A 12930-nucleotide genomic window follows, 5' to 3' on the forward strand; every position below is an offset into this window, starting at 1 on the left:
GAGTCACTGTTGAAACTGTAATTACCATATCTTTGAACATCTTATCTGCGCTCTCCCCATTCCTCTGAGTCTACTGGACTTGTTCTGATGTTGTGAACTGGTTAGAAGGCTGCAGCAGCTGCCCCTTGTTCTGAAGCCAGTAGGACACAGCTAAAGAAATGGCTGACTAATATTCTCTAAAATCACCTATAAAAATCAACTCGTACAATCTCTCACATTGTTGGCAGACCTGTCTCAGTATGTGGATGCATGCTATAGGTATTTCTTTCCTTAAGCTTAAAAAAAAAAACCCCTTAATCTTTTTTCATTGTAAAATTGTTAATCTCAAAGGAACACCAGAATAAACTGCCTTTTGTTCATGAATACCAGTATTCAATTACTGCTTGCTTTGAAAGTCTTTACTCGGGAATGAGTTGCAAATAAATACAGCCTCCTCCCAGATTATTTTCACTCTCACTTTGTTGGAGGTATGGCTTGGCAGTGCCTTGAGCACAAATATTAAACTCCCAATTGTCAAATTTCTCTTCTGTGCTGGAAAATGAATTTTCCGTCTTTGGATGGAGCCGCACCCTTCTCTGACGGTGTTTGGTTTCCAGTTAATTGCATTTGCTCTCTGTATGGAATGCTGAAGTTCAAAACACAGAATGAAAATAAATTAAATTTAGTATTTCTTTATAAAAAGTTTTGGTCCTTACTTGATACAGAGAAGTCTTCAGAAAAAAACGTGGAGGAGCATATTGCTCTGGTGACCCCTTGTTTTCAGTATGAGGATGTATATGGTGAACTCTCACTACACTATATTTTGGTAGTATTTGTGGTTTGGACCTGTTACAAAAGTATCTAGTTTGACGTGAATAAAATTAGTACAGTGTCATTTGTACTTGGGCAGTTCTTTTGAGTTAAGACTTGTACTTCTGCATCTTTACTGGCTGCATTGAATTTATATCACCGTAACATTAAGCTTATCCTCAGTATGGTCATTTTAACTGTAGTTTAGACATGTGCTGAACATTATTTTCCTCGTGACACCTGTCATCTGTTAATAAATAGCTCATGAGCAGATGATGTCAGAAAGCAAGAAATCTTTGCTTTGTGAAAGGAGAGGTGAATTAACTAGGACTGCTGCAGATGCTTGTTTAAAAAAATATTAATACAGTAGTTGCATTAGAAAAGTCCTTTCAGATTGAATATGTCCCTTGCTAGAAGGAAGTGAGACAACTTCTTCATAAATCTTTCAGGATATTTTTAGAGTTTTTATGTAGTGTTATTGTGATGATACCAAACCACTATTGCATTTGGAGGTGTTTGTGAAAACTGATGTGGTTTTGGTTTTGTTTTTTTTTTCTTTATCTGAATGTGTGATGAGTGGGAGTTTTCTCTGTCATAAAACAGCAGTAGTATGGAATTAATGATAGTAGGTCAACACACTACCTTATGTGGAAGGAGTAGAAATGAGGAAAGGTTGAAATAGTTTCAACAATTTCTCCCTTTATTCTTTAAACAGTTGAAAAGTCACCACGTGAGAAGAGATTTTTCTTTGCAAGCAGCAGAGGAGCTTTGATGTAATGATTAACTAGTTGGAGAAACTCAAGTGGTGTGTAGCAGGATAGTTAAGCAGCTTTTGCGGAACCGCACCTGCCTCGAAATGTCTGGGATTATGGTTGAGAGTTGGAGTTTCCTGATAAACTAATGAGCTGCCTTATACTTTTTGCTTTTGTAGAAGTAGATGTTCTCTTCTGGCTGTTCATTTGGTGGAGTATCTGGTAATCTTGGCTTCTGTTGTGGTTTTTCTCCAATTTGCTTGCAAATGAAAAAAGTAATTGTTTGCTGATAGTTTAATAATGCAAATTCCTTAAGGAAAATTTCAATTTCAGTTAATTTTTTGCTAATCACTTAGTCATCTCGTTAATTCAAGATTTTTGAGGAAGCAGAAACAATGGATAATGATAGTGTTGGATTTCTTGTTCTAAGTATTTACTGTGCCAGATCCTGATAGTATTTCAAGATTTTCTTTTTTTTTAAACATTTGTTTTTCATTTGTTTTCTGCTTTTTCTGTCAATTCTGCCTATTCTTCAATGTTTTCCCACTAAAACAATTTAGTGTTTATTTTAGTAGGTGTTATAGATCCTTGGTTTTAGTTTTTATTTATGCAAGGATTTAATAAGGTCAGTCTCTTAAAATCTAAAAACCAGGAGAGATTTATGCCTTACCTCTGGTTTTAGATTAGGGCAAAGCTACGTCCAAACATGACAAATCTCCCTTTTTATGTCATACTTTTCATTGCAGTAGTCGGAGACAAGACAACAGTTTATTTTGATCTTGCACTTTATCAAGTTGGCCAAAGAACGTAACTATCAAGTTTAATCACTTCTTGATTTTTAATTTAAGAATAAAAATTTTAGTTTTCTGAATACTTGTAGTGTTTTTCCCTAGTGCAGAATATTACTAGTGCTTTTGCCACTTGAAGGTAAGAGTAAATTGCAATGACAAACTGCAAACCTTTAGGAACATACTTTTGAAAAGAACTTAGAGTTATGTATGGGAACCTGCTTTTTGCAGAGCTCATAATTCTTACCTGGATACATGCATCCTACAAATGCAGTCTTTGGGATTTTGTATGCTTCAAGATAATGTTTATTTCCGTTGTTGCAAAGTTTGAGTATGTCATGTTGCCAAATTCTCATTAAATTTATTACAGTAAACAATAATATTTAGCTTTCAGTCTAGTTTTGGAGGAGAGTATTTATGTAAGGGCATCAGGATTGATGACTATTTCAGCAATATTTTACACTTAGAAGTTATTATCTTAAATGATTATCCTGAAGAAGCCTGGATTTCTGGGTAACGGCCTATTAAGGTGTGTGTTTATTTTAAAGCCATATTAAGTTGCAGTATATTTCTGTAATTGATTAATATAGAGAACACAGTAATAGTAAGTGAAATTTCAGAAGGTCACCTTGTCCATACGTTTTCCCCAGGGTGAATGTTTGATGTGGTGATAGAAGTTGATGTAAATTATACAGAGTAATCACTGGCATCGCAGTGATACATGATACATAGCTATATAAATGGCTTGTGTTAACAAGAGACTGAGCCTCCTTAGTGAGATAGAGCAGAACAACTTCTTTGCAACAAGTGCAATATCCTTCTAGAAAGCTGGTTTTTATCTAGTTTTTATGAGTCCATTACACTAGTCAGGTTTTTAATATGGAGCAGGAAAGTTTTTTCAAAGTCTCTGTATGTTGTGTAAGATACTGTCATCTATGACAGCAGTCATACAAAATAAGTCTTTTCATTATATTGCTTTTGTATTCTACTGAGTCAATTTGAGCATCTTGGGACCATGTGTGAGTAATCATTTCCTCGGGAATCTTGCCCTTGATTGCAGTTTATTGTTAATATATTTTAGCTTAGCACTTAAAGCAGCAATATACCTTAAAATCTCTCAGCATCTTCAGGATGAGAATTTCACATAGAATGAAAATTGTACTTGAGAATTTTCATGAGGCTGAAAACTCAAATAAATTTTTGTTTTCCTTAAGAAAATTGTATATAATTAGTACTGAGCTGGGGAATTTTTTTGTAGGAAACTTCTGCTTTGTCTATACTCAGAATAGAGCTGCACCTCATTTTCTGAGGCTGTTAATGTCCTTAATATATTTTGTGATTTACTTACAAAAGGAAGTTTTAAAGCATGGCATATGTGAAGGGGACAGACTTGGATTCAGCTGTGAAGAAAATAAATATAAAATTTTTCTAGTTGTCCTGAAACCATCCAGCATTTGTAGCAGAAGGCTGATTTTCAGGAATTCTTGTGAACTGTGAGGACAAAAGTTAAGGTATTCTAAAGAGTAGTAATTAGTAACTATGGTGACAGATGTCTCCCTGTAGCAAGTCAGTCAGCTATATATAAACCAAATTACTTGTAAATTAGAACTCTTCCTCTAGATCTCTTCTTTTTAAAAATAGCCTTTTGCATCAAAACTAGTGACATTGATCTGGAGAGAGATCCATTTTTGTATGGTGTTGTCACATTTTGTGGTAAAACATTTTATCTTGAGGTTTTTGGGGAGTATCTTGTCATCCTCCTGTTGACAGTGAATGCATTTCTGGATTGAGTAATCTATTGATAGATCAGTGCTCATGAGTAACTTTTACCTTCTTGAACTACTTTATTCCACACCTGTTTACCACCAAAAACTTTATTCAGTAAGAAAAATGAATATTGTGTACTGTGCCTAGGATTGCTTCAGGTTACATCCTTCAGTGTGAGTCTTCTACGTGAATGTACTTATTACAGAATTTTGAGGAGTGAGGTGTTACTGTGTAATAGAGGGTGGTCAGGACTTGTTCTTCTGTAACTGGGCATTTTACTGCAGTTTGCAGTTACAGAATGTGATTACTGGGAGGAGTTAACTTCACAACTGTCAAGTTAGGTTACAAATTGTTGTTTCTAGAAAATAGAGTTTGTGAGGGTACTTGAATGTCACCAGTTCTGCCAGAGGAGGGTGAGGGCAAATAGGTTAGCAAGGGAAGCAATCCTTTCTGATAATGTTTCTATTCATGTTTGTTGGTTCCAGGGGTTTGTTTTGGTTAAAAAAAGAAAAAAAAAAAGACAGGCCTTAGGCACCTTTTGTGCAAAGTCTTGAATGAGTAGACAATCACAGAGTAAAAGCACTGTTTTCAGTATAAGCTATTGCTTTAATATTGTTATCCTACGATGACATATGAATTACCATCACCATAATACTACTGTATTTTTTCCAGAAATTTTGTTGTTCTAGGTGTTTGGAGTGTTGATAGTTCCTTTTAGAGCTAAAGTAAACAAAAGAAATCTGGAAGTGGGTTTGTACAGTTCTGTTCTGACCATTGGGATATTGGGGATTCCAGGAATTGTAATGCAGTTTGTTTACTTATATTTTATGAAAGCAAAGATGATGCAGGTCATCATGGTTTTCTTAATTTACTCCAGAGAGCTATCTCATAATATGGAGAACTCCAAATTCTGGTTGTGAAATGTACTTTAAGGTCTTAAGATTCTGACATACAGCAATTGATAGAAATCAGAAGGTTGACATTGTAAATACAGCCTGCTCTCTGCTGTTCTCTTCTTGAATGCTGCTGCAGCTTTGGGAGGTGTAAGTATATGGCTTAGGAACCAGCTTCTAAAGTATGCTCACTTTTAGCCCAGGTCATGGTTATATACCAACCAAATTAAGCAAACTGAAAATGATAGAAATTCTGAAACCATGCCAAGTTGTTCAGCTGTCCCAGCTATCGAGCCAACTTTGCTTCTTTCTGTGATGGGTAAGGAGCAGATAACTAGGGTGGTGGTGGGTTCAGCTGCCTCACTTCTTTCATCCATTACCACATGTGAGTTGAAGACCTCAGTCTTGAATAGTATAATGATTGTGAAAGATGTGTGGGACTGTGGTTTGAAGTTGAGGGCAGCAATGCAGCAAACTCTCAGAGACAAGTGGTAGAGATCTTAATCCTCATTCTTTTATATATATGCATAAGCTTTAAATTGTAAGCATGGGGTTTTGCTTTTGTTTTAAACTAGAGAACTTGGATTGTGATGTAGTTTGAGGTCCTGAACTTACACTTTTAGCCATTTTCTGCCAATCTCTTTTGTATGAATTACTTTGAAAAATGCAAGAATACTGCTGAAGAATTTTATTTGGTAAAAAATAGCCCAAACCATTTAATTAGAATGTTTTTAAGCTCTACACAGCTAGCTCTAAAACTGAATAATTGAAGAGTATTGCTTAATCTTTTTAGTAGCCTTTCTGTTAATAATGACCACTTCCTAATACAAATAAAAAAATCCTTTAAAAATAAGTATCTGATGTCCTGTTTGTGAATTTTCCTGATGTAAAGTAGATATGTGGATAACTGCAAATATTGAAGAATAGTATAGAGCTATTGACTAATAGTAACCTTGATCCTGAGCTTTTCACCTTCAGACCAGTAAGTTCAGTTACAACTACTAGCAAATGTGGGGTTTGAATAGTGGTTTAGAAAGTAAATGCTTTTGCCTGATGGGCACAACAGGTAGGGGATGGTATTTAACTCTGCAAACATGCTTTCATGTTTTTCTTTTTTGTGGATGCTTTTAATATGCCATAATTTAAAATTCTGATAGGTGTAAGTGTATCTGTAGAACTGGGCAGTTAAAATAGGCGTTGCAATGTCGTATGTCAAAAGAAAGGTCTATGCTGAAATGTATGGAGGTACAACATACCTGGAAATGCTTGCGCTGTTTTGTTGAGGAAGGTGACATTTTGCTACCGAGGAACACACTAGAGCAACTCAAGGTTGTAGGCAAACATAGGTTTTGTGCACAGTTGAAGCTGTTAGTGCCTCTTGGTGTTTGGCATTGCCACTCTACTTAAGGTGGTTCCTCCTCCTCCCCACAAATCCAAGCCATCTTCCCTTCCCTGTCATAGCCCCTGTGTCATTTTCAGGGAGTCTGCTGACTTAGCTCAGACAAAAGTTAAGCTGAATTACAGGGCCTGTAGTGAACTTCAAAGCACTTGGAACTATCAGGACGTGGCAAGCAGCAGAGGGATTAATACTTTACAGCACTTCAAATGCATCCAGAAAAGGCTGAACTCTGTTTATACCCAGCCTCAGTTATGCTGGCACAAAACTACTTTTACTGCCACAGTTTATTTTGCTTGACAACAGGTATGAGTAACCAGCAGGGTTGTCCTGGCAGTACAGTCAACAAAACTTAAAGGTGTAAACAGACACGGAACAACTTGGTCAGTAGAAGAGCATATTCCCTGCTGTCCTTTCCCTCCTGCCCTTTGGAGCTACTGGCAGGTTTGGAAGAATAGCACTGAGTTCCTGGGGGTAGCTCAGGATTTTAACCTTTTTCATCAGAGTAGCTGAATTTACATTAGGCTTACACTTCCAGGTGAAAACTTCAAGTGAATATTTTTTGTCCAGTGCTATATCAAAGATGGTTAATTTTCTTCTCTTTTTCTTTTTTTCTTTACTGCATAGAAAGAGTGGTTAAGTTTATTATTTTCCAGAGAAGTTACTGAAAACTACTAGCAAGTTGAGCTTCTCTCTGGGGACCTTCAATACTTATGGTCCCTGAACAGCCAGCTGCCACTCCTTCAGGCTGTTCAATCTCACTGGAAAATCCCTTTCTTCACAGCTGGTCGCTTTTAGTTTCATAGTGTGTGCCTGCCTCAGGTAGCTAGAATCATTTTTAAAAGGAGATTTGCTACGAACTCAAAAGTTAATGCACTAGTTTTGTTTCTAAGTTGAAGGAGCTGGAGTTCAGTAAGCAAAGAGCTATTAGATCCATGTGTTTAAGAACTATAAAACTAAACAGAAAAGCAGTTTTGCTTGATGTACCCCACCCTGTGAATTATGCTTGCTTATGGAGACAAATACTTCTACTTCCTTGATAGGTGGGTGGAGTTAGGCAAGTGAGAGGAAAGGAATTTAGGATGTGTCTGAGCAGACCAGAATGAGGAACTCAATTGGGTCTGGAGATAATTTAGCATTTGAACTTCTCTTTTACAGCCAAAGGACCGACCTGGAAATAAGTACGGTTTGCACAGTGTACTCTGCTAGTAGAAGTGCTGCTCCCAAAATGGGAAAATACTCAGTGTTAACACGTCAAGGAAGATAAAATGATCTTTTAATTGTATGGGAGAAAAAGCTTTCTGGCTGCAGTGTGATAAATGTTGGCTGTGTTGGTTTGACCCTGTTATGTATTGTTTTAAAAGCTTTGTGCACAATTCAGATTGTGCAAAGCCAATGTACTTCACCTCCTAGTAGAATATACTCAGTGTGAAACAAATGAACACAGTTGTACTACTACTCAGTCCAATTTTGAACTGCAGTGTTACTCTAGGGCAAGTATTCCAATTTCTAGATCCCTATTTACTTGCTGCATATGAGTATTAGCTTTAATACTCAGGGGGTGCATTTGTAATGCTAGCATTAATTGTTCAATGACTGATCATGTAGCTTGTAATGTGAGTAGGGGAAGAATCTGTCAGCCTAGCTGCAGCATTTTATGGCTTAACTGCTCTAGCTGACAGCCTTGCTGCCCCTATGTGGTAGTAAACATGGCAAAAATGAAGCTGTTATCTCCTTAGTGGCTACAGATCAGAATTTTACAAATTAATTTAAACCTTTCTGGTTTAAACTAATGTCTCAAAGCCTGTAAAACAGGGCTCTGAAGCACATGGGAGTTGTGTATCCTTCTTCTTTCATACAGGAAATGAGACGAGGTAGAGAGTGGTAAACTAGGAGGTCCTGACATTGAGATTTTCTTTCTACATTAGTTGCCTAGGCAGTGAAAATATATTGAATGAATAAAATGTATTGATTGACTTTCTGTAAAAGGCAATGGCCTACATTTTGGTGCTTATTATTTACTTAATTACAAATTCAGCTATGGAATAAGGCTGAAATATGTTTAATTATACCCTGTGGTCTATGTCTGCATTTTTAGATGTGGAATTTGTTCCTCATCATGGAGTGAATCTCACATCTCTGCAAACAAACTGTCTCAGTTCTCCAGTAATTCTCCTCACTGTAATTCTCAGTGTAATTGTCCTGAACTGCAGTTTCAAGCTGGGTTAGATGGAGTAGCAGTAATGTGCTCTTAAAATGGAAAAGGATGGCTGTACATAGTGATAGCAAATGTTAGGTGAGTCTGTCTTGATCCCAGTTCTTGGTTTACTGCCTTACTGCTGTAGGGGTACAGTTCTACTCTAGAAGAGACTTGAGGTTCTTTTGTTCATTGTATTGTACTTGGGGTAGTTAGGTCATAAGAGTTTTTGAAAAAACACTATTTAAATGGTCAATAAGTCATTAATAGAGCACTTACTCTTTAAAAATTGATTTTTCTGTTGTCCTGTGCGTGGAGCACTTATTCTCCATCTTTACCTTGTACCTTGTAATGAAGAGTTATGCAACCAAAAGATCTCTGATATCTTTGGCTTTTGAGTGCGTGTGATTGATTATTATGCACTGCTGTTATTTTGAGATAAACATTTTAGCTTTCTCAGAACAAAATTAAAAACTAGTAAGGTAATTACAAGTTCATTTTCAATGATGCATTTGCCTACACTTTAGGCTAATCCTAGAACTTCATGTTAAATTTCTAGTTTGATCCTTAGTGAAATAGTGCAGAGAAAAAGGCTGTAGATCATGAAGATGAAAAAAGGCAGTGCTAAAAGCAGGTCTTGTAGTAAGATACTAAAAAGCTCGTTAGTTGTTTGTTCTACCATTGTGTTGTACTGTAATTAAATCACTGAAAAAGCGTGCTACTTTCTCTTCGAGATTTTCTGTGCATTTCTGAGCCCATCCTTAGGCTTCTCTGAGGTCCTTCAAAAGTGTCTCATCCTATATCAGGACTGCATATGGCTTGGGAAACAAAACACTTCATGTCTTCCTCACTTGTCAGTCTAAGTAAAGGGGTTCCCTGTCTCTTGGAAGATGTTATGGTAGTAATAGTTAAGCAGAATGGGTTTTGTTGTGGTTATTTGTTTTTATTTCTTTTGAAGAAAACAGTCTACCTAGATTTCATAGGTAAAGTTAAAATATGTCCTTCTGGAGCATAGCAATTTTGCAACTTCCTAATATCAGCTAGGATTCCTGTATTGTATGTGTATAAGTTTAATGTATTGATAGTCTGGGATATCTATGGAAGAATTTTTCTATTTCACTAATCAGGAAATATTAGGAGTTTTTTACAGGGGGAAAAAATGGTAGTGGTATCTAATCTAACTGCATGAAAATAAAATGTGGACTGCGTTTTAGCAAGTTGTTGGTACTCTTCTGAGTCATTGACCCAGAAAGCAATAAAACTTAAATGGAATGAGATTTTTATACACCACAGATCAGAGCAGAGGAGGTACTTTTGTTCAGTTTGCAAAACTGAATAGTAACTTGAAATATGATAAATACGAAATTTGTGAAATTAATACATAATTCCTTGCAAAGCATGGAAACAAAAATCTAATTTTTTGAAACTTCCTTAATGCAGTTTCTAAAGAAGATGAACTGTACTGGAGAAGTTTGAGTGTACTGATGAACCGCAAGTTTTACTTTAGAATAAAGTCTCCATAAATTTTGTGGAAGCAGTATGGTAGGATGTCTGCAGTTAACAGAGTTTATTAATGGCATATAAATGAGAGAGAATGCAAACAATCATGAGCACATAAATTACTAAGGAAGAAATGTGGGCTAGGATTTCTTTTTCTGCCTGAGAACGTGTTATGATACTGGAGAGTAAGTTTCTTAAATAGTTGTATGTTACCTTGTATTTTAAGAAAGAGGGGAAACTACCGCTCGATCCATATATGAAGTTATCTGAATTAAGGATATGATAATTCTTTAACAGCCCTCAAAAACTGAGTTGTTATCAGTGTGCGTGAGCTACCATCTCTGCTCTAAAGTGGACTAGTTGTTAATACGAGGCACAAAATGGCTGGGACTTCAGATGGATCTGAAGAGAGGTGTGAATTATAAAGGCAAGTATAATTAGGTCAGTGTATGCTGCCCTTTTTTCAGGCAGTATGGGCTTAAGCACTTCAGAACTGGTTTGCAGTGACTAAACAAATGCCTGAGCCAGTACAACTGAAGAGGTGGTGGTGCAACTCAGCAATGAGCATTGGGGAAGGGAAAGATTTATAGTTAGTCTTGAAGCTGGCACTGCTGCTGAAGTTTGTTGGTTTGCGCTGGGAAGCTGGAAGAACAAATGGTGCTGGTTTCACAGAAGGCACTCTGTTACATAGCTGCTGTGTAAAAGGCGTTTTGGGAATTGGAGAACCTACCAAGGATTCGCATAATTAGTAGTATATTAATTACCAGTATACTACCATAAATACTAGTTAACGTATGCATGCGTGTGTTTCAGGGCTTGTGCTTGATTTTGTTTTCTAAAGGTAACTTTTAGTAATGATACAAAAGTGATGGAGGGATTGATGTTTGAGAGAGGTCATTTGAACCAGTGAAAACTAGTATGGAAGTAACATTTGAATTTGCTATGTGAAAGGGACCAGCTCTGTGGGTTCCTGACCAATTGCTACATTAATGATAACTGAATCCTTTTTACTAAGTCTTGAAGTCAGTGCATTTGTCCTTAGACATCAGCTTATTAACATGTTGCTGCTATTACTTCTTTACTAGATGCAGGAAGAAGAGTATTTTCATCCTGTTTGTAAAGACTTCAAGAGCATCACTTTTCTAAAATTTACATGATGAAATTCAGTAGCATGCAGTTAAATGGACATCAGTTTAATAATATTAAATTTAATGTGTGTTTCTGCGGCCATTTGTTTACAAATATTTTTTTGCAGTTTGAATTTTGTGTCTGCTGGCATTTTATAAGTTTTGTGTTGCTGATGCTCTGTTGCACTTCCTTTCCTGTGGTCACTCTCTTGTATTTCCTTGTGCTATCTTATGTGTGCCCCATCTGCAGATTCTGCAGAAGTGTGATTACAAGGGGCAGTGATTAATCAAAAAGTTGGAGGGATAAAAGGCAGATATTACGCATAGGAAAGAAAAGGGTGGGGAAAAACAAATAAGCACAAGCATGTTTGTTTCTCCTTGCTTGTGACTCACTTTTTCATAACAGAAGGATTTTCAAATGGAGCGGAATGCTAATTGAAAACAAACAGGAAGTAAAAAAAGAATTATCTCTGCACTGAGCCATGAGAAGGTTCAGTACTTTCAGATTAGTAAATTAACAAGCTAATTAATTTGGCTTTTAAACTTAACTGTTATAAAAGCTGTGTTATATACTATTATATTATTATATATTAATATGTAGTATTTCATAATATATGAAGTATTATTTAGAGTAGGGTGGGTCTGATTGTTAGTGCAGTGAATGCAGCCATAATTTCTTGATCTGTCCATAATTTGTGTTTACCTTCATCTTTATGAACATATGACTGATTATTACCTTCTTTTTCTTCAGATTAAGATCAAAGGCGCATATCTGTTGGGGGGGGTGGAATCTTTCATGTGCTGCTTTTCGTTCTGTCATTACATACACCTAGCTGAGCTTTCCTGTGCTGGCATTTCCCTTGGTTACTGTATTGAGTCCCATCTTCTGGACACAGTGGCATTTAAGCTCTCAAATTAGGGGCACTGCTTTGTGCTACTCAGGATGAGCATGTAAGATATGTATCATATGGTTGGTGTTGTTTTCCAGTATGAGATCTGAAGAGTCTTAGTGCTGGTCTCTCGCTCGATTTAAAATCCACCTTTTCCCTTGACACTATGATTTTGAGCTATGTATCACTTTTTTTTGAGGACTGTGGTAATAGAGGCAAATAAAAGCATGGAAAACTTTTCATGGAATCCTGAAAAAAATCGTCAATTGCTTTTATAGGAAAAACATGGGAATACATTCATTTCTCTGAAGGCAACATCTCTCCCCCAGCCTTCTGATTGCTTTGGTACTTGATGAGATTCCTTAGGAGTGCAGGAAGCCAGGGATTTCTACCATCCCATCAGGTTCCTGTAATAACTATTGTCATCTTGAACTACTGCAAGTGACTCATTTCAGTAGTTACACCTGGCTGGTTAGTAACATTCCAGTCCCCTCTTTCACACTGTCTGCTGATCAGGTCTTAGCCAGTGACTCTGGTCTTCTGCCAGGTGACTCACTTGTAACCTCTTCTCAGATGCAGCAGTTTTGACTAGAAGTCTTGTGTCATAAGCAGTTTCAGATTTAGTACTTTGCTATTAAAATTTAATTAACTCTACAAATGGATACTTACAAAGGTGCTTGATGATGCAGCAATCTTGAGATTAACTTAATGGTGTGAACTAGTATTGCTGAGAGGTAAAAGCATTCTAATTTTTTTTTCCTTAGTTTCACCATGGACTTATATTACAATTCCTGAATTCTGTCTTCTGCCAAAGCTTTTCCTTGTGCCCTT

The 12930-nt window shown here is 36.6% G+C and overlaps 1 protein-coding gene across 38 annotated transcripts in view; it reads left to right on the forward strand.

Moving 5' to 3' along the window:
* Positions 1-12930, forward strand: part of SLMAP (sarcolemma associated protein) — an 87302-nt gene that overhangs the window by 22820 nt on the left and 51552 nt on the right. The gene's annotated exons all lie outside the window — the stretch shown is intronic.

The sequence above is a fragment of the Harpia harpyja genome, chromosome Z, assembly GCF_026419915.1.
Source record: "Harpia harpyja isolate bHarHar1 chromosome Z, bHarHar1 primary haplotype, whole genome shotgun sequence".
Classification (NCBI taxonomy): domain Eukaryota; kingdom Metazoa; phylum Chordata; class Aves; order Accipitriformes; family Accipitridae; genus Harpia; species Harpia harpyja.